Source organism: Barbus barbus (assembly GCF_936440315.1).
Source record: "Barbus barbus genome assembly, chromosome: 6".
Classification (NCBI taxonomy): Eukaryota; Metazoa; Chordata; class Actinopteri; order Cypriniformes; family Cyprinidae; genus Barbus; species Barbus barbus.
Genome location: NC_136734.1, coordinates 10,174,465 through 10,195,995, shown reverse-complemented (window position 1 = coordinate 10,195,995; position 21,531 = coordinate 10,174,465).

Below are 21,531 nucleotides of genomic sequence, written 5' to 3'. Positions count from 1 at the left end.
TCCTGTAACTTGGAATTTGTTCAGCTACCATCATGTACAGGCCCCAGGTCGAGCTGGGATGCTGTTCACGGGACAAAGCAGGGCCGTATACTGGAAGTATTGATTCTGGGACAGTGCAGTGAGAGCTGCTTATATAGGCTCATAATGATGATTGACAGGACTGAATGATTAGGCTCCTCCTGAACCTACGTTTGGAACTTCATAAATTATGCAAATGTGAAAATAAAGCATTAACTAGGCCTTGGAGTATCAGACATGATGTTAGCAGGCTTTGGTGTAGCAGACATGACGTGAGCTGATTCATGATCAGTTACTCTGTGACATGGCGGAATATATAACAGAAGGTCACTGACAATGACAGAGTGCATGGACAACAAGGTGAGTGAAACAAGCTAATCAATGTCTTTAGGATCACTAGAAAGTTACAAGCAGATGAGTTTGATCAAGGTTTGAGGTAAAAATTTGTGGCACTCAAGGGCCAGATTTGTTGTTGAGGTAAACATGCCAGGATTTTAATGCAAGTGAACAGGGCTCAATATAGACCATTTAACAGTCCAAAATCCATATTTTAAGCACAAGTAAGATTTTTTATTTAGAAACAAAATTTAGAACGCTCTGTGATGTCCATTCACAAGATTTATTTCACAATTCACAACTGTGATGTATGCAAGGTCACATGTGCTGTGGTGGCAACTATATATAAAAAGTGTGCATATATATATATATATATATATATAATTTTTTCCTGAAAATAACTGCTCATTTTGCTAGTGAAGATGCTTATTAACCTAAACAAGGACTTTTGGAACATCAAAAATTGTCTAAGTTGAGTCTTGTTCACTTGCATTAAATGGAGAAAAATGTTTTCTTCTGAAATCATATTTTCTGTTCCGCTAATAGGACATCTACATCAGTGGTGCTGAACCACGTTTCTGGATCCCACCCCACCAAACCAACATGGCACATCTTGCATGTCTCTTTTAATCAAACACAACTGAAACCTGAAAAGGGTGTGGGCTCTGGGAATGTGGTTGGGAACCACTGTTATACGTTATGCATGATCTGGAGGGTTAGTAAATAATGATGGAATTTTTTATTTTTGGGTGAACTGTACTTTAAAAAAAAATATTTTTAATGAAGTTTTTTCTTCTCACCATGGCTACATCTATTTGATACTGTAAAAACAGCAATATTCTGAAGTATTACAACTTGAAATAACACTTCAATTTAAATATATCAGTGATAGGCAACGTCAGTCCTGGAGTAGCTCCAACCCTAAAAAAAAACCTAATCTACCCGTAGTCTAAACTTGCGTCCCATGTGCATACTATCCATCCTAAATTCTATGTGATAGTAGTAATTTTCCATACTATTTAGGGCAGATAGGGTGGATATGCATATTGGGATGCAGGGTTACATGCTGTTTTGTTTTTCTTTGTTTTTTTATTCTTTTTGTTTCCCCCTTCATGTTCGTGATACCAAAACAACTGTCCAAATCACCCACAAAACCTTTGTCAAATGTTTCCACCCCCATATGTTCGGACCTCAATAATTGTCACTTATAACTATTGAACTCTTTTGATTGCATTGAGTGTCATTGCAATTGTAAACTTAACATTGTTAAAATAAAAAGCCTCTTGTTCCCATACAAGTGTGTTAAGACTTATTTATTCTTTGGCCATGAAATACACTTAAATCTTAGAGCAAATTGTTTAGCAGAGCTGTTTTTAAAAAAGCATATATATACCATATTTGAGCACATTAAAACAGTGACTATATGTTTTCAAGATGTTGTAAAGTGTTCAAATATGCAGAATATGAAGGAACAAACAACAGACTCATGAAACTCAACATGAAACAAAACATTTGTAAGTTTTCCAGATAATGGCAACACTGAGTTTACATACATTTTTTGTAGCAGTGATTAAGACATGAAAGATTAAAAGTTTGTTAACACTAGAAGTCCCAGAGAGCAGCCATTTGGCTTTTCTACCTATAAAACCCGCAGGACAGCCGATGGGCTGGAAGGCTTTAGGCTAATATCCTTAATCAGCTGTGAACAGTTGCTTTTGTTATGTAAACAATGTGGGGCCATGTTGAGCCACTTCAAGGAAACTTGTGTTTCACTTTGCCATCTTAGGGAGAAATCAACACACATGTTTTTTTTTTCCTTTGTTGCTGAGATTTATTGATAAAAACAGTACAAAATAAAATAAAAAAGAAACCAACCATTTGTACACATATTTACAAATAATATTAAAAAGTGAGTGAGTACATTCCAGCAATCACTCACAATCCTGGCACTGCCATGGTATCTCCCGTCTGCATTTACCACATGTGTATCTGTAGCAGTGAACACATCGCACAGTGGCATGATTGTTCTTGCATTGGTGTTTGACCTGACACATGGCTCTTTTTCCAGGGCTAGGTGTGGAGGGTTGTGTCCGAAGCAATTGTTCTTTTCTTGCCTTCTTCGCACACTAAATGAGAGTTAGCCAACTCTCTTGCAAGCTCCACCAGGAAGTCCACCCGTCTTTCCTGCCTTCCGGTGCATGCTTGATACAGCACATGTGCATTCAGTGCTGCCATGTCAATCATGTTATAGAACACGGCAACTGGCCAGCGCCGTGTCCCTGTGCGGACAGTGTACTCCCGCACCATCTGGTCCATCACATCCACGCCGCACTTTGTGGTGTTGTAAAGGGTGACAGTGTTTGGCTTCCTTTTGGTGGTATTATCAGTCTGAATCACGCTGTGCATGCTGCTAAGAATGTAGACGGTCTTCTTCCGTTTGGTCCCCAAACACTGGAAATTGCAGCAAACTTATCAGTCTTTGCTCGATCACTCCGGGTGGACCTGTCATCAAAGCGTAGGTGTCGCATGATGTCTTGGAAGCGGTTTCGCGGCATTGTTCCAATGATATGTGGGTTTCCCAGGTTTGCTGACCAGCAGTCACGTAGTGATGGAACCTTGGTAAGCCCCCGCAAGATGACAATTGCAATAAATGCCATTAGTTCAGGGAGGGCCATGAACCAATGAACATGCTCCGTTTCCTGTGCATGTTGAATAGTCCATTCTTGAATGCTATGAAGCATGTCAAGAGTGATGAAACACAGGAAGCTCTGAAGGCGACTCGAGATACTTTTCCTCGCCTTAGCCGTTGGCTCTCCATCTGCAGCATACGCTTTGATTGGGGTGAAAGGGAGACACCTGTTCTTCACGCCACACTGTGCCATCTTTCGCTGTCTCTGTCAGGTCAGTCCCCAAACGGGCTCTCTTTTTTGGTTGAGGAGCAGTCTCCTCATCTGCAGTGTGAACAAATTAAAATTGTGAGCAATGGAAAACTTCTATGTCTTCTCCATCTGAGTCACAAGGGTTTACTTCACTCAGGATCATTTCCAAGGCCTGCCGAGTGGTGAGTCTTCTCTGCATTTTCTGCATAGCAGCCCTCCCTCCCCCACACATACAAACAAGCCACCAGCAACCATTCACACACACACCCCCAACCCCCCTGCAGATTGCTCAGGTAATAAGTGAGTGAGTGAGTGAAGTGAGTGAAGTGACATACAGCCAAGTATGGTGACCCATACTCGGAATTCGTGCTTTGCATTTAACCCATCCAACGTGCACACACACAGCAGTGAACACACACACACACCGTGAACACACACCCAGAGCAGTGGGCAGCCATTTATGCTGCGGCGCCCGGGGAGCAGTTGGGGGTTCGGTGCCTTGCTCAAGGGCACCTCAGTTGTGGTATTGAGGGTGGAGAGAGCACTGTACATTCACTCCCCCACCTACAATCCCTGCCGGCCGGAGACTCGAACCCACAACCTTTGGATTACGAGTCCGACTCTCTAACCATTAGGCCATGACTTCCCATAATGACCACATTTACACATGAATTGATGCTAATGATAGCCAAAAGACTAGCCAGTTAGCATCCACTTGGCTAAAGGAGGGTTACAAATCTCTGGGACTTCTAGCGTTCTATTTCTACTTCTATTTTATCTTTCTTGACATCTTTTTTCCCGATTGACAAAATATGAACTATTTTTTTCCCCTCTTCCAGCCACTTAGCCCTGGATCTCACACACACCCCTTTAGCCTTTTAAATATAAAATTAATCTTAAATAGAATGTAGCTTAATATTTTTTTTTGTCTCTCCTCTTCTGACATATTAGGTTGACAACAACATTTATTAATCTCTTGAATCAACTGAAATTCTTTTTTTTTTTTATCAGATTTTTACTAAATGTTTTACTAAATTTACGCACCGCCGTCACCTGCGTTTTATGTTAGCCTACTTCCTGAATGTAAGTGCTCTTCATCTTTCTGTAAAAGTAAAAATGCTTGAGGTGGTTTAGACAAGACGAGTGATTGACAGGAGGCGTGTAAAACTGCTGTGTGTGATATGAACTCACTGTCTGCATTAAATTTCCAATATCCTTTAGTTTTAGAAGATTTCGTATTTTGTTCTAAAATTAGATTGATTACACTATGATCTGTTAAGGGGGCACCTGAAATACTACATTTAGTTGCATAACTTGAAAGAATATCAGATCCTACCCAATGATCAATTCTCGATTTTGAAGTGGCATTTGGTTTGAACCCCAAGAAAAATGTCTGGAAGTGGGGTTTAATTTTCTCCATATATCTGTTAATGAATTTGATAAACAGAAATATTGAATATAATCATATTATATTTAATATAGTTCATATGAGAACTTCTAAATTTAGAAGGATGTCGATCCATAAATTCGACTGGTGACATGTTACCAATTAAACACCAATTAAAACATATTCTGTAGGATATCTAACTTTTAGGTCATTTATGACATCTGTTACTGTCTCCAGCAGATCCTTATTTTGGGAATGGACATTATATCCATACACATTAACCAAGATGAAAAATATTTTGTCCAATTGTAATACTACTGCGAGCCAATGACCATCCACATCGGCCCTGTGAGTAATAATTTTACCAGGGCATTTATTCATGCAAACAGCGACACCTGCAGATCGACTTGACCCATGACCGAATAACATGTCACCCCCAACCACAGTCACCCACTCAATACGTTTACCATCGATGTACCCAACTGGGCCTCTAAAGCCAGCTGCTTTGCTTTCCTTCCTGGCTTGTTTGATTCTTGGCCATAACTCACGTCTTAAGAGTCTATCTTCTTTTGTCAAATCCTCCGCAAAGCGGATGCCAGCTTCCTTGCATACTGAAGACGTCTTGGTTCTTTTCCATATTTCGCCGCCAACCATCCTGCAGGCGAAGAGAATGATCACTTCTCTGGGACGACTGGCCTCCTTCCTACCCACCCGATGCATGACAACCACAGCCTCTGACATGCTAGCAGCAAACTCCGGCGTTATCTTGCCAAGAAGTTGAATCACATCATCTCTTATATGCTCACTGGAGTTCTCTTTGGATACCTTTTATGTGAAGACACCACCTTCTTTTGTACCGTTCCTCTTCCAACACACAAACTTTCAGATCATTATTGACTTCAGTGAGTGTTTCAATTTGTTTTTCCATCGTTTTGATTTTGCCTTTGCATTCTTTTAACTCCTGTGCATTTATGTGATGCTTCATTTGCATGCTTATTTCCTCATGCTGAACATCTACCTTGATTCCAAGTGCTTTGATCGCATCCAATATAGTCAAAGTGGACACATAATTTTCCTCATTTTCTGTCAACTTTTTGAGTTTTTTACCTTTCTGGGGTTTACATTGTGTGGGTGGGTCAGAGTCAGTACCTCGCTCCTTTTTGCTTGAACCTACGGTTATGTCCATTGCGTAACAATGTTCCTCCACATCAATCATGATTTCAACAGCTTGGGGTATGTTTAACTTACGACATTAGCAGGTGAGAATGGAATTCTTTTTTTAAATTACCTTATTAAATGTAGCATCTTTTATTTTCACTTTTTTATTAAACACAAGGGGTCATTAATTATGCTTACATAACATTTACAAAAAAGAAGATAATCTTAAAAAATGGGAACTTAAACTAACAATACCACTGCACAGATTAATAGGTGGTCTGAGGCATAAGTTCTTGTAATTATTAAATTGAGGGCTGAATATGATAATTCCTTTACTGGGGATACAAACTCTGCCAGTCCACAACAATAAGACAAGAAGTAAGGCTACTTAATAATTAGATAAGTCCTTCACTTGTATTATTATTTATTTATTTTTATTGTAGTGCTGACATGCTAGATATGTCCACAAATGTTTTAGGCATTTGTTTTTAGGCAAATGTTTTTGATGATCCATAAATATGATTTCTGGACTATTTTGTATGCATGTCCTGCTGTGTCGTATTTTCTAACCTTAAGATTGCAGCCCTGTCTTAATAATTTTCATAAATCTTTCCCTTTTCTCTTCTTTTAGGACAGTTCTGGAGAAAATAGGGCTCCTGGGAAACTTAAAAATGTAATGAATGAAATTGTTCTGTACATTGCTTTTGTAATTTAAGTTATTTGTAAATTAAGTAAAGTAATATCTGTGCATTGTTTTATTTCTTGTATTATACTGTAAATTGAAACGTGTAAATGAAAGACAAGAAGTAGTCCTGGGAATTGTTTATTTTTGCAAAGCAAGTTAGAATTTGTAAATTAAAATAAATGGTTCTGTACTAAAAGTACTTTTTATAACTAATTACAAAATAACTTAAATTCAACATCAAAAAAACAGCACAAAAATAAATTAGCAATATATAAAACAGATTGGAAGAAAAAAAACATTTGGCCTATGTACACTTTCATTCAGCTGAGCAGGGAGACCCTGGTGGTGCTGCCACAATATAACCTGGCACGGCCAATGGGACATCATCTGGGATGGGCTCCAGAGTGTTTGAGTGCATATTTCCAGTTTCCAGCACAGGGACGTTCAGGTTTATCCTGCAGTACAGGGGTCTGGTCTGATTTAAGGAAAGGAGGAAAGGACTAATTGTGTAGAGCTATGAGTCTGACAGAGTAATCGGTGGAAGAAATATTGTTTAGTAAAGTACTTTCAGTAATAGCACATAGAGGAAAAACTGCATGCATCTAAATCCTTATTTAAAAGTATTATCTTTAATGGACTTATGGTATGAAAATTATAAGTAAAGGTAGTTATTCTGCAGAAAAAAAAAAAAACGTTATATATGATGGTCTTGCATTAATATTACTGCTGCGCTACTGTGTACTGTATGTTTCATTTTACCTCTGAGTATGTTCAAGGTTGTTTTATTTAAAATACTTTATGTAGGGTACTGTTTAATTGTACAAGTGCATCATATTGTAAAAGACCATGGCTGCGTCCGAAATCGCATACTACTTGTGTAGGTACTACATTTGGATTCAAACGTACTTCTTGACCGTTAAAAAAGTACGTTCTATATAGTATGAATGAGGGTAGTATGAATGGAATTCGGACGTACTACATCCGCCATGTTCATGTTGTCACGTGTCATGCGTCGTCACAACAGCGCGAAAATTAAAAGTGCCAACTCTACTGCGTGAACATCAGCAATGTTGCTCGTAATTATTACGGCTTTCATCAGCGTTTTAACGTTGATTGGTTCAACAGCTTCAGCAGCTCAGAGGAGGCGTCAGCTGCTCGCAGATCACGCCTTCGTCGACAGCTTATACAATATTTATCAAATAACGTAAGTATAATCACCAATTTAGCTTGCAAATTTTACCTCAGAATAAAAAGACACGTCTATGAACACCGTGACAAAGGCTGATTTGGAGCAACGAAATAAAGTAATTTATTGTTATGAATGAATACATAAAAATAAACAGGACAAACAAAAGACACATGAATCAATGAATAAACTTGAATGAATGCATACACATACACACATATATATATATATAGAGAGAGAGAGAATGAATACAAACAATATGTCACAGAATAGCCCGTCTCCACCTTCACTGATCACTTCCACCTGCACCTCATCTAATCATGCTCACCTGATCATCATCACCATCATCATCCTGCACAATAGAAAAGCACGCACCTCCAGTCTCTCGAGGTCCGATCTTGACGTTACAGCACTGCAAAGTCTGTTGTTACTGCTACAAGGACCGACTACTACGAAGCCATTGACGCTGAGTATTGCTATCAGAATAACCTTACCGATTGATACTTACCTTCTGCCTTGTTCCTCTTCATATTCTCCGCTATCAGATTCCTGTGGCTGGCTTGGACAACCGCTACTCCCTATCGCTCTGGCTTTCCCGTTCATCCAGGACCTGCCAAGACAAAGAGACGATATCAGAATCACCGTCTACTTGTCACATCCTCTTCACGAAGTGATACTCCCCTGTGTTGAAGACTGCCACCTTTGCTGTGTGCAATCCACGTCTGCAATAAACGCACTGATTATTTCACTAACCTCTGTGTCAGCAGTTCCGTTACAGAAGATCGGACCTTTTACTGAAGAATGGAGTGGGCGGATCGGATTAATGCTCTGGCATGCCAGGATCTGCCACTGCCAGAGTATGCGGAGGGGTTCAGCCAGATCGCCGTCATGACAGGGCTGGATGACGCAATGCTGAACTCCTTGTTCTGGATTGGGGCAAATTTCCATCGCTCCGTAGACCTCCCAGACACCACCAGTCTCAGCTGGAGGGAAGGGATCCTCCGGTGTCTGGAGAGTGTTCAGCCCCGATCCGGAAACAACATGCTGACCGCAGCTCGCTCCAGCATCCCGCCGTACACGGCGATGTATGTTCCGCCCGCGGCGAGGAGGATTCCGCCGCAAAGGCGATGAACGTTGCGCCGGCCGCGACGAAAAGGGTTCCGCCGCCTCTTTCGTATCTCCCCGAACCACCGAGGGAGGAAGATCAGGTGCCAGTGGGAACTTTGATCGAGTTTGAGGGTATGTCATGCCATCCAGTGCCTGTTCCTCGCGAATGCCATCCAGTGCCTACTCCTCGCCAGTGCCCTCCTATTCCTGCACCTCGCAAGAGGGTCCCGTCCAGCCCACCTGAGTTCCCGCTGGTCCCGTCCAGCCCACAGGAGAGTTGGAGCAAGATGGCGCCTGTGACTGGCGGTTCCACGGCTCGTCTCCTGCTGTGTAGATTGCCAATGGTCATTTTGTCAACATATGCGATTATTTCAGCCCAAATAACGAAAGGATACCTGGCTTTAAGGACTTATGATCGGGACTCTTTGTTTCAAATAAAGCAGTCAATGGAGGACCTGTCTGATACGTGGGACAGTTACAAACAGGCGTTTCCTCCTCCTTTCAGCGTCGATCCCGACTCACCTGACTACTTGTTGCTGTGTCGGGCGCCGGGTAGGGTCCGCAGGAGATCCAGGAAAAGAGGCTCTCGGTCCGGTGTCCAGGTTAAGCGAAGGCGTGCCGCAGCGCGTGGGGGTTACGCTGTCTTCGGTCACCGGGATCGCGCCCGGTGCCTGTGCCGGATTCCTTTCCTCGATGCGTGTGACAGGGTGCCCATGCCGACGCCTGTTTGGGCTGCAGCGAGTGTCCTTGATCCATCGCAGCGCTGGAGTTGTGGTCAGGAGCTTTCATCGCCATTGTTTACTTCCGAGTTTGTTGCCGGCTCTTCCAGCATGGACCAGCTGGAGTCCACGTGACCGATGGACGTGCCTTCGACAAATCCCGCTGCGCAACACGGGCACTGCCTTCGTGATGTCATCCACAATCCGCGTTGGCCTGCTGAATACTCGTTCAATTGCGAATAAATCTCATTCATTGAATGATCTTTTTGTAAGGGAAAGCTTGGACATCATGTGCCTTTTGGAGACTTGGCAGAGAGAGGAAGAGTTCATTCATTTAAATGATCTCTGCCCAGCTGCCTGCTCTGCTGTTGGGAAGCCCCGCCCCGGCCGCCGTGGTGGTGGTTTGGCTTTTGTGCACAGGGATGTCCTTAAATGCAAAGTGTCCCAGTCTCAAGAATTCTCATCTTTTGAATCTCAGATGGTTAAAGTGGGATTTTCTTCCCCATTTTATTGTGTGTTGATCTACCGTCCTCCTGGCCCTGCGGCTGCCTTTTTAAAGGATTTTAGTGATTTTTTATCCTCTATAATAAAGTTGGAATCTGTTTTAATCCTGGGGGATTTTAATCTTCATGTTGATGACCGCTCATCTTGCCCCGCAATGGATCTGATAACATTGACTGAAACTTTTAATTTTGAGCAGCATGTTTCTGAGCCTACTCGCCAAAAAGGCCATACTTTAGACTTAGTTTTTACGTTTGGCCTAGACATTTTAGACATGTCTGTGATTTGATGTCCATATGAGTGATCATAGTCTTGTTCTGTTTGACCTGCACTTTAGTCCTGAGTCCAAGCCTTCAGTAGTCAGGTCTCAGAGGCGTGTCATCTCTGCTAATACCGCAGATAGTTTTTCTGAGATGTTTGACCCTCTTTTATTCGTGGACTGTTCTGATGTAGATGATCTCATTCACTGTTTTAATAATCACTGTGTAACAATTTTGGATAAGGTGGCTCCTGTTAAATCAAACTTGTCACAGAAAAAAGCGTGTCCTTGGATAAATGAAGACATCTTAAGACTCAGGAGGCTGTTTCGTAAGACTGAACGCTTGTGGAAATCCACTAAACTGGAGGTGCACAGGCTCTATCTCAGGGATCTTGTGGCATCTTTTAATGTGATGGTTGAAAATGCCAGATCTGAATATATACGTCAATTGGTAACATTGAATAAGAAAAATCCTAGAGTGTTGTTTGATACCATTAATTCTTTTGTATGCCCTGCCCTGCTGCTCCAGTTACCCCTGTTTTTTGTGAAGCTGACAGCAATGCCTTTTTGAGATTTTTCACAAACAAAATTAAGATGATCAAGGATAAAATCCCGCCCCTTCTGTGTGGTACCCCTGTTGTGTTTGAGCCTGTGTCCAGCATGTGGTCCTCATTTAAGACTGTGACATTTGCTGATATTTCAGCATTGGTGTCCAAGATGAAGCCCTCCTCTTGTTCATCTGACACCATTCCTTGCAGGCTCTTTCAAAAGGTGTTTGAGGTAATTGGCCCTTGTGTTACCAAAATGGTTAATGTCTCTTTGTCAACTAGCGTGTTTCCCAGTGCCTTTAAACATGCCATAGTGGAGCCATTATTAAAAAGAGCAGGCTTAGACCCGACAGATCTTAATAGTTTTAGGCCTATTTCAAAACTTCCGTTCCTGTCCAAGATCCTTGAGAAGGTAGTCTGTGAACAGCTTACATTCTTCCTGGATCAAAATAATATCTATGAGCCGTTTCAGTCTGGTTTCCGTAAACAACACTCTACAGAAACTGCCTTACTGAAAGTGTCTAGCGACATTATGATGGCTGCTGATTCTGGGAAACGCACTGTTCTAGTTCTCTTGGATCTGTCTTCAGCATTCGACACCGTTGATCATCAGGTTCTGCTGAAAAGACTGAGGGATCAAGTAGGACTGTCTGGGGCAGTTCTTCAGTGGTTCTCCTCATACTTATCAGGGCGTAGCTTTAGTGTTACAGCTAACCAAATAAGGTCTGAGTCTGTGGGTTTGTTGTGTGGAGTGCCTCAAGGGTCCGTTTTGGGCCCTGTCTTATTTTTGTTGTATTTGATTCCTTTGGGAAAGATCATCCAAAGGTTTAGTGATTTTACTTTCCACCTATTTGCTGACGATATCCAGCTTTACTGTTCTTTTAAGCCGTCTGAAATTCAGAAGCTAGATTCTCTGCTCCATTGTCTAGTGGAGATAAAACAATGGCTTAGCGAAAACTCTCTGCAGTTAAATGCAGACAAAACGGAGACACTGGTTATCGCATCTGATGATGCAATTCCTGGGATTAAACAATACCTAGGTAATTTAGGCCAGCCTGCGAAGCCAAGTCTTCGAAACTTGGGAGTTATCTTTGACAAAGATATGTCATTAGTCCAGCACTGTAAGCAGCTAACAAGGAACTGCTTCTTTCAACTAAGGAAAATCTCTAAACTTAGGAATATGGTCGCACGTAATGATTTGGAGCTTATCATTCATGCGTTTGTGTCTTCACGCTTAGACTATTGTAATAGTTTGTTTTTATGTTTAAACAAGAAGGAGCTCTCTCGACTGCAATTAGTGCAAAACTGTGCAGCGAGAATTTTGACCCGCACTAACACGAGGACCCACATATCTCCTATAGGATCAAATTTAAAACTTTGGTTCTAGCGTTCAGAGCCTTGCATGGTCAGGCTCCTTCTTTCTTCAGCGATCTGATCCAGCCCTATACCCCTACCCGGGCTCTGAGGTCTGTGGATCAAACTCTGCTGAAGGTTCCACGCACTTGTTTCCGGATTAGAGGTGACCGATCCTTCCAGGCTGTTGCTCCTAGGCTTTGGAACGATCTTCCGCCCTCTTTGCGTTCTATTGACTCTGTGGATACTTTTAAAAGCTATCTTAAGACTTATTTATTTGTTCAAGCTTTTAATTAGCTATTTTGGGCTGTTATGATTTTTGTGTTGTTTTGACCTTATTTATACTGTACGGAATTTCTGATTTTAATCTGTGTTGTGAAGCACTTTGTGGCATTTGTCTGTGAAAGGTGCTATATAAATAAAGATTACTTAGGTAAGTAAGTGAGTTCCCGCTGGTCCCGTCCAGCCCACCTGAATTCCCGAGCGCCCTCAGGTGTCCGCGCTGCAAGAGCGCCCTCAAGAATCCGCGCTGCAAGAGCGCCCCCGAGTATCTAGTTCTCAAGCCACGGCCAGGAATCCCGATCCCCGAGAATCCAGTTCTCTGACCACGGTCAGGAGAGCCGATCCCGAACCCCGAGAATCCAGTTCTCAAGCCACGGCCAGAAGTGCCGATCCCGAATCCCGAGAATCCAGTTCTCTGACCACGGCCAGGAGTGCCGTTCCCGACCCTCACGCGTCCGCGCTGCAAGAGCGCCCTCAAGTGCCTGCTCCTCCAGAGCGCCCTCAAGTGCCCTCTCCTCCAGAGCACCCTGGCTACCCAGACTATTTAAGACCGAAAAACCCTGTTTTTATACACGTTTTCCTCTGCCAGTGCACAGCCTCTCCAACACCAAGACTCCTGTCGGGCCTCCTCGCGGCTGCACATGGTAACTGGGGATATTGCAGCCCAAGGCTAATCGACAGGGGATCTCGGAGCAGCAGTGGTCCCCAGAGGTGGCACCCACCAATCACTGTCACACTGCCTGCCGTGTGTGAAATTGCATAACAATTCTTTGAAACTCTAGCTATATATCATAAATGTTATTATATTGGGTTACATTTATATTTATTTGAGCTTAATTTTACAAATTACTTTATTTCTGGAGTAATAAAGTGAAGCCCTATAAATGAGATTAGTAGATGATGATATTACTACATGTTAACCTCAAGAAACTTGAAAATTGTTTGTGAAAGTTACCTGTCTGAAGATGCTGAAGTTCATTTTCCTGGCACCATTATAAAATGTTCTAAGAAATTTCCATTTGGTGTTGCTTAAACTCTATTATACTACTTCATGCCAAAGTGATTTTGTCTTAAGCTTTGTGGTCTTATTCCTGTAGAAAAAATAAAATTAATAAATTTTAAAGCTGTCTGGTCTGGGTTTTCTCTACAGTGCGACACTTGTTCTCATTTTTTTTGAGATATTCCTGCATTTTGCTTAAAAAAAACAAACCAAAAAAAAAACAGCTGGAAACTACTACAAAATCAGTGTACACATAAGTGCTTTAAAATAGTAGTTACTCAATGCCACATATCAAGCACTTTACAACTGACAAAATCTATCTACTAGGTGTTTCTCAATGTCAAGGATACGTCCTTGGCAGGACTGGTCCTTCCAAGTCACTTCCTTCAGAGGCTAGGCGAGGCTCCTCTTAAGCATTCGGAGAACACGTAAATGGAACAGGCTAGCAAGTGCACGTTATTGCGTCATTACGTCAGTGAAACGGTCCGCTTTTACTCTGGACAACTTAACTAAGTTAGTTATTTACTAAAGAAATGCCGGTGACGGCTAATAATTGTGAAATGAAATGACAGGTCCGGTTCAGTTAGCTATCAATAACGTAATTTCTAGAATTTATAATATCAATACGGTAGTAATACTTTTTAATACAAAAATGTTTTTTAAGTAATTTGTCATTTGTAAATATACTTACATTTGAACGCATATTGCCCCGTTGCTCCGACTCCGCTAACGTCCGACATTTTGAATTTTTGAGCAAGATAGCAAAGCTGCGCGCATAGGATTGTGGGTGATTTTAGCGCGCGAAGAGCGCGAAGGCTACACTTATGCATCCTTTCCTGTGTATGGGATATTTTTCGAACGAAGGACTCAGTCCTTGGTTGAAATTCCGAGGATCCTCGACATTGGACCAGTCCTTCGACGGATGTCGATGACGTAGCATCCTCGAAATTCTGGCTTCCGAGGATCCTTCCTTGACATTGAGAAACGCCTTGTAAATCCCTGGAAACTAACATTGTAACAAAACTAGATAAAACGGCATGAAACAATGACAATCAACATAAATAAATGGAAAGAAAGTGTAGTTTAATAATATTTATTTTTTGCCATGAGCTCTAAAAGCTGAAGAAATCCCTCCTCTCTCTCCTTTGTCTCCCTGTCTCGTCTTTCCTCTCTCTCTCTCATTTCTCGGTCTCTTCTTTCTTCTCTTTCCCTGGCCTCTCGTTCACATCTCTCCGCTTGCTCTCGTCTCTCTCTTTCTCTTCTTTCCTCCCTTTCCATCATCTCTCTCCATCTCCTCTCCTCCCTTTCTACTGCTTCCATTTCTTTTTCTGCCTCCCTCTCCTCCATCTCGCGGATCAGCTCCTCTATGTCCTTCCTCTTCCTCCCTACTCTTTCAACTGTTGACCTCACCGAGGATGGTGAGGTTTCACTGAAAAGAAATGGTAGAACATCTAAATTAACTGGTTTTATTCAAATCAAAATATATTATTTAGCATCACTGAATCAACCTAAATGTTAATTTATACCAACCAACCAAATTAGTATGAGTTAAATAAGGTAAAAATAGTTCTTTAAGGTAGTAATTCCAGATGGATAAAATACCTTTCATAAATGGATGGCCATTTACATTTCATAATATCTGCAGCTCCAAGTAACTATAGTTACAGTTATCTTACACCAGATGGCACTCACATCATTTACAAATAACACAAGGAAAAATGCAGGTCTGGATTTTCACCAGTTTTTCCAAAATATTTGTGGTTGCATCTGCGTGTGCGCATGTATATACGTCTATACCTATTTCCTGCCATTGCCTTTTTATAAAAAATTATACACCAGCATTCAGTTGCCGTAACTCATGTGATATGTAGGCCTATTCTGTACTTGATTAATTTAATTCAGTTATTTAATTACATGAGATAATTGTAACTGTGTGCTTGCATACAAATGAGGCCTAACCAAGACCCTAACAAAATATGGTAACACTTTATTTTAAGGTGTCCTTGTTACACATTACATGTACTTTCTATTATAATAACAATAAATTATGCATAATTGCACGAAAGTAACCTTAAGCCAAACCTTAATCCTAACACTAACTAAATAGTAAGTATATAAGTTACTAAATATTACTCAGTACTTAAATGTGTTATTACACTGTAACAAAGACACCCTAAAATAAAGTGTAACTCAAAATAACATGATACCATTGAGTACAATTGTATTACCATTTGATACTATCATTGTATCATGATACCATTGTACCAATTTAGTACTGTGGAAGAAGCTGAAGAATTCAAAATTAAGTGATTATTTAACTTTTCCTTACTCAACACGCATTATAAACCTGATTAGATTGATGGTGAGTTGCCTACAAATCCTATAGGCCATTCTGATACACAATCAAAGCTATACATTTGCAATCATTGGATGAGTTTAGATTTTAAGAGAGGCTTGGCAGAAAATCCAGCTTTCACCCTATCGGAGTTATAAATGCTGACATGGGGATGTTTTGCCAAGTGAAGTGTCACAAGTAAATCTGACGTTTAGTCTTGGCCTAGCGATTAGCAAATGTGCTCTGACACTGAGCTGAGGTGCTTACTAGCCCAATTGAAAAGACTTTTATTTTGCAGTGTGTTATAGATTGCCGGATACAGAGGTAGGTGTTAACACAGTGACCTTTATTGACAGCTTGGGTGCAGAGGATTCGTGCAGCTGAGTGCGAGAGGTGAGGATTCTCAAGTTGTCGTGCGTGGTATCTTGTGTAGTGATTCTGATTGTGTCTTCGTGTTTTCCAGGAGTGAGGAGCAGAGTCGAAGATCTGGATGGGAACACAGGAGACACTGACCACAGCGGCAGACGATCTGAGTACAGGGGAGACAACGAGGTGGAGAACAAGAGGTAAGTACAAAAGGTAAGTATTCAGAGGTTATACTCATCGAACGGAGTCCGTAGAAGTTGAGTCCACATAGGATTAACGAGATCGGACAGTGAGATGGCTGTGGTGTGAGCTTCTTATGTTGTTCTTGATGACGGTGATGAGGTGCGTGTGATCAATTACAAGGTGCAGGTGAAAGTGATCGTGATGACGGTGGAGACGGGCCATTCTGTGACACAGTGATTAAGTAAGCTGTTTCTTGTGAAGGTGTGAGATTTCTGATTCATAAATATGTTAATATGGCAAAACTCTATAGGTAAGAACAACAGTGCAGTAAATGATCAAATATGTTTTCGTACAGCTAAAATAACTTGAAGTGACTGACACCAACAACTGCTAAAAATAAGGCAGATTCTGACTTTTCTATTGCTTTTCCTGTTCCTATTCCTATTGCTTTGTATCATCCACCAGGCAAAATCACAAATCTGAATGTTAATAAAAGCAATAGAACACCTCAAAAAGCCACATGGTTTGAGGTATCATTCACACCCTCAATTTCAAACACTGTGAGACACACTGGAGTTTAATTTCTAGATTTAGGGGTTGTTCAATTCTAAGATATGAGCAATGATGCTTACCTTAGCAAACACCTCTAAAAACCTACCACTCAGATGTTTACATTCACAGACCTTCCACTACTTTTCTCTCTAAAGACTGTTGTCCTCAGATATGTCTCTCTCTCAATGTGTGTGTGTGTGTGTGTGTGTCCTGTGCGCACTGACGTGATTGAGAGTGACAGACTGAGGAGAGGGAGAGACTGTAAACAGCAGAGGAGCTGTGAAATCAGAGCTGGGAGGCAAATCTGTGTTCCCACTGCACCAGGATCAGTCATTAAAACCAGTACAAACCTGCTCTGATACAGCCATTCTACTGCTTAGATGGATATTTCTTGATAGTAATATACCATTTAAATTATGCTCATTAAGGTTTATATTTAGGCTAAGGGTCTTGAAAGGCTTTAAAGGGATACTCCTCTTGAAAATGAACATTTTCTCATCATTTACTCTCCCTTATTTTTTCCCAGATATACATATATGACTTCATTTCTTGAGGTAAACACAAACAGAAATGTTTCAGAGATTAAAATATAGAATTAAAATATAAAATATCTCTGTGAGTTCATATAATGCATGTGGATGGGTCCCTCTGCATGGATGCTTAAAAACCACACAAAATTCGAAACCATAAAACCCCATAAGTATATAAGAAAAATAATTGTATTTTACACTTATATATTTTGCTTTTTGCCATACACCGGTTCATAAGTTCAAGCTTGACATAACAGTATGACCTATGATGTAAGCATGTTGTGAAACACTCATGAAAAGTGGCAGCCTGAATTTATTGTTCCGAATTTATGGTTTATAGTTTAAAAAGATTAAAATATCAGTATTTTTCTCAAAAACAACTATCATTTCGCTTGAGAAGATATTGATTTAACTGGCGTCATATGGGTTGGTGGAGTCATATATGCATTATGGACTCACAGAGATCTGTTTGTTTTCATCTGAAGAAAGAAAGTCATAAATATTTTGGACAGCATGAGGGTGAGTAAATGAAGAAAGCATTTTCATTGGGTAAGTATCATTTTTAACTTTTTTTTTTTTTTTTTTTTTTTTTTTAAGAAGGTTCAGTGTCTCTCATTTGACTAACATTGAAGAAGTGACCCGAGTTATATCTAGAGACCAGAATATCATGGAGACTTAGATGAATATGTTTGACTTGGACCACTTCTTTACATTGCCACTAGTTTTTGTCAGCATCCTTTCTCCTGTAGTTTGTCTCCGTGCCTCTAGAGGTCCCCTGTGTTCTCCTTTGCCTTAGTTATTCTTCGTGTGGTTTTGTTAGCGTTATCCAGCTCACCTGTGTCTTGTTTCCCCCAGTGTATTTAAGTTGTATATCTTTCTGTTGGTTCCCCACTCGGTTTTTGAGTCTTCGCCCTGTGTTACCTGCCTGGTCTCGCGAAGCCTCCCTTGCTACCCAAGTAAGGTATCCTGAGTTCCTATCTTTGATTGTATTTGTTATCTGGGTTTGTTTTCTCCCCTCGTGAAGTTATTTTCTCTTTTGGTTTTCCATCGTTTTTGACGTTGTTATTCCTCGATCCGAGAAGAGCTTTTGTTGTTATCCGCAAATTTTTTTTCAATTAAATCTTCATTTCCTGGAATAATGCCTAAAGTGTTTCATTTGGGTCCAATATTACCACTTATGGGGCTCAGTGGTAGATCTCTCAACCATCACACCAGAGACCTGAGTTCAAGCCTGGTTTTTGACAGTTTTATTTATCTTTTGCCATTTTAAAAGGTCTTTTGGTATTTGCCCAATGATTTTTTTTTTAAATCTGTTTATGTTCATGGCTGGATTATGTAAGAAAAATCTGTCTCTGCTAAGAGAGACACTTGTAAAATGTCTTCATAATTTTACATGGTGAAACAGCTGCTGTTGCTGCACTGAACAGTGCAAGTCTGTGTGTGTGAGAGAGAGAGAGATAGTCTTTCACAGCCCAGTGCACAGCTAGATTGCCTGCAGAAGAAACGACTGCATGAAGAGAAAAATGAGGGAGGCCCTGCCAAAAGGAAAGGAAGTACTGCACATCGAGGAGGGCTGAGGAGAGATCGACGAGTAGAGTGTGAGATAAACATGTATATGAAGAGGAAAGACTGGTAGCATGCTAAAGAGAGCAATGCAGAATGATATAACCATGGAGAGAGAGAAAAAACAGTCTTCATTTCAAAACCTAGTAGTGAATCTACCACAAACAGATGAAACCTCATAAGCCAGGCTTCCTAATCTAGATAGCCTTTTTCCCTTTTTTATTTTCTGTTCTCAAAACAGTTAACACAGTGAGCTGAAGAATTTGTAATTGTCCTAAATAGTACGCTTTCATTAATTTCATACAAATTACAAATCATGCTAATTATTTTATCAAAACAATGTGCACAAAACTCTCAAATGTTTTCACAATAGTTAATTCAACCAACCGATACTTTAAAATATCTGAATCACAAACATTTATATACCATTTGTCCAAACACAACAAACAAACCTCTGTAATTTGTCAGGCTATTGTAACGCCACACCAGCAGAGGGAGCTCTTGCCCTAGTACAGACTGTTACTGCTCCCTCTGCTTCTATGGTTCCTTCCTGTTTGGCGGCCATATAAAGAGGGCCATGCCAAACAGGCCTTTGCGAAGTCTTGTTTCCCTGTGTTTGGACATTACTGAGCGTTTTTCATTGCCTTGTTTTTGCCTTGCCTGTGTTTCGGACTCTGGATTGTTTTTCTGGTTTTTGATTGTTTGCCGCCTGCCTTGACCATTGCCTGTGTTTTTGTCTACTCTCTTGCCTTGCCCTGGATATTATTGTTTGCTGGTGATCGACCCTGCCTGCCTTGACCACGATCTGTATAATAAAGCTTGCGTTTGGATCTTATCCCTGTTGTCACGCTCCAGTCCTCATTACAGAAGACTTCGCCTACCACAGATCCAGCAGCTTTACCATCAACCATGAATCCTGAGGATTGTCTCGTGCGACTCCGTCAAGGTGAGCTGCCCATTGAAGGTTATGTGGCTAAGTTTTGTGAACTTTCCTACCAGACAGACTTTAAGGAAAGCTTCTTGAAAGACATTTTTCGGTTTGGACTAAAGAAATATCAAACCTAATGCCACGAAATACCCATCACTGGACTCTTACTCGTTATATTGATTTTGCTTTGTGTTTGAGTGGCTCTGCACTTACTGTGGGGACTGCTGATGAGGAACCCGGCTACCCTCCGGCATCCTCCACACCAGAGTATTCGAACGTCATGTCTGGAATTATTCACGTCACGTCAGAGTCTACACAGTCTGCTCATGTCATTCCTGCCAAGCCAAGGCGAACTCCCGTCAAGCCTAAGTCTACTCATGTCACGCTTTCCAAGCCACAGTCTGCTCACGTCAGGCCTGCCAAGTCACACTCTGTTCATGTCATGCCTATCAAGCCACAGTCTGCTTTCTTCACGTCTGTTAAGCCACAGCCTGCAAATGTTGCGTCTGTCAAGCCAGGACTTACTCACGTCACCTCTGTCAAGGCAAATCCTGCTAACATCATGCCTACTAACCCGAAACCTCCCAACATCACGCCTACCACGCCCCAGCTTGCTAATGTCATGTCTGCTACACCAGGACCTACTCACGTCATGCCAGTTAAGTCACAGTTTACTCCTGTCATGTTAAACACGTCACTGTCTGATTACATATCTACCAACCCAGAGTCTGATAACGTCATGTCTGCTACCCCAGGGCCTGCTCACGTTATGCTGGCTACTCAGGAGATTCTCCATAACATGGCCGCTATTCAAGAGCTCCATCGTAAGATAGCTGCTACACAAGAGTCTCTTGGGAAAATGGCCGCAGTTTTAGAGTCTGCTCACGCCATGCCTGCCCAGCCAGGGCCTGCTCGCGTCATGCCTGCCCAGCCAGAGCCTGCTCGCGTCATGCCTGCCCAGCCAGAGCCTGCTCGCATCATGCCTGCTCACGGCATGCCTGCCCAGCCAGAGTCTACAGGGCCTAATCCCATCACGCCGGAATACCTGGCCAAGATGGCCACCATGCCTGAGTCCTCTGCCAGGATGGCCACCATGCCTGTACCTCGCCATGTCACAGCTGTCAATCCAAAAACTGTGTACAAAATGGCCACCATACAAGAGTCTCTTCACGCCTCAGCCAGAGTCTCTTCACGCCTCAGCCAGAGTCTCTTCACGCCTCAGCCAGAGTCTCTTCACGCCTCAGCCAGAGTCTCTTCACGCCTCAGCCAGAGTCTCTTCACGCCTCAGCCAGAGTCTCTTCACGCCTCAGCCAGAGTCTCTTCACGCCTCAGCCAGAGTCTCTTCACGCCTCAGCCAGAGTCTCTTCACGCCTCAGCCAGAGTCTCTTCACGCCTCAGCCAGAGTCTCTTCACGCCTCAGCCAGAGTCTCTTCACGCCTCAGCCAGAGTCTCTTCACGCCTCAGCCAGAGTCTCTTCACGCCTCCGCCGAACTGACAAAGGCTGTTACCACAGATTCTAGGTCAGTCCTTCGAGTTCTGATATCCAGTGTGATGGACCCACCACTGATGTCGGTGCGAGAAGCAGGCATTCCCAAGGTCTCAACTCTGGCTGTTACCGAGACTGTTCCCCTGACCTCAGTGCTTCCCGTTATGGCG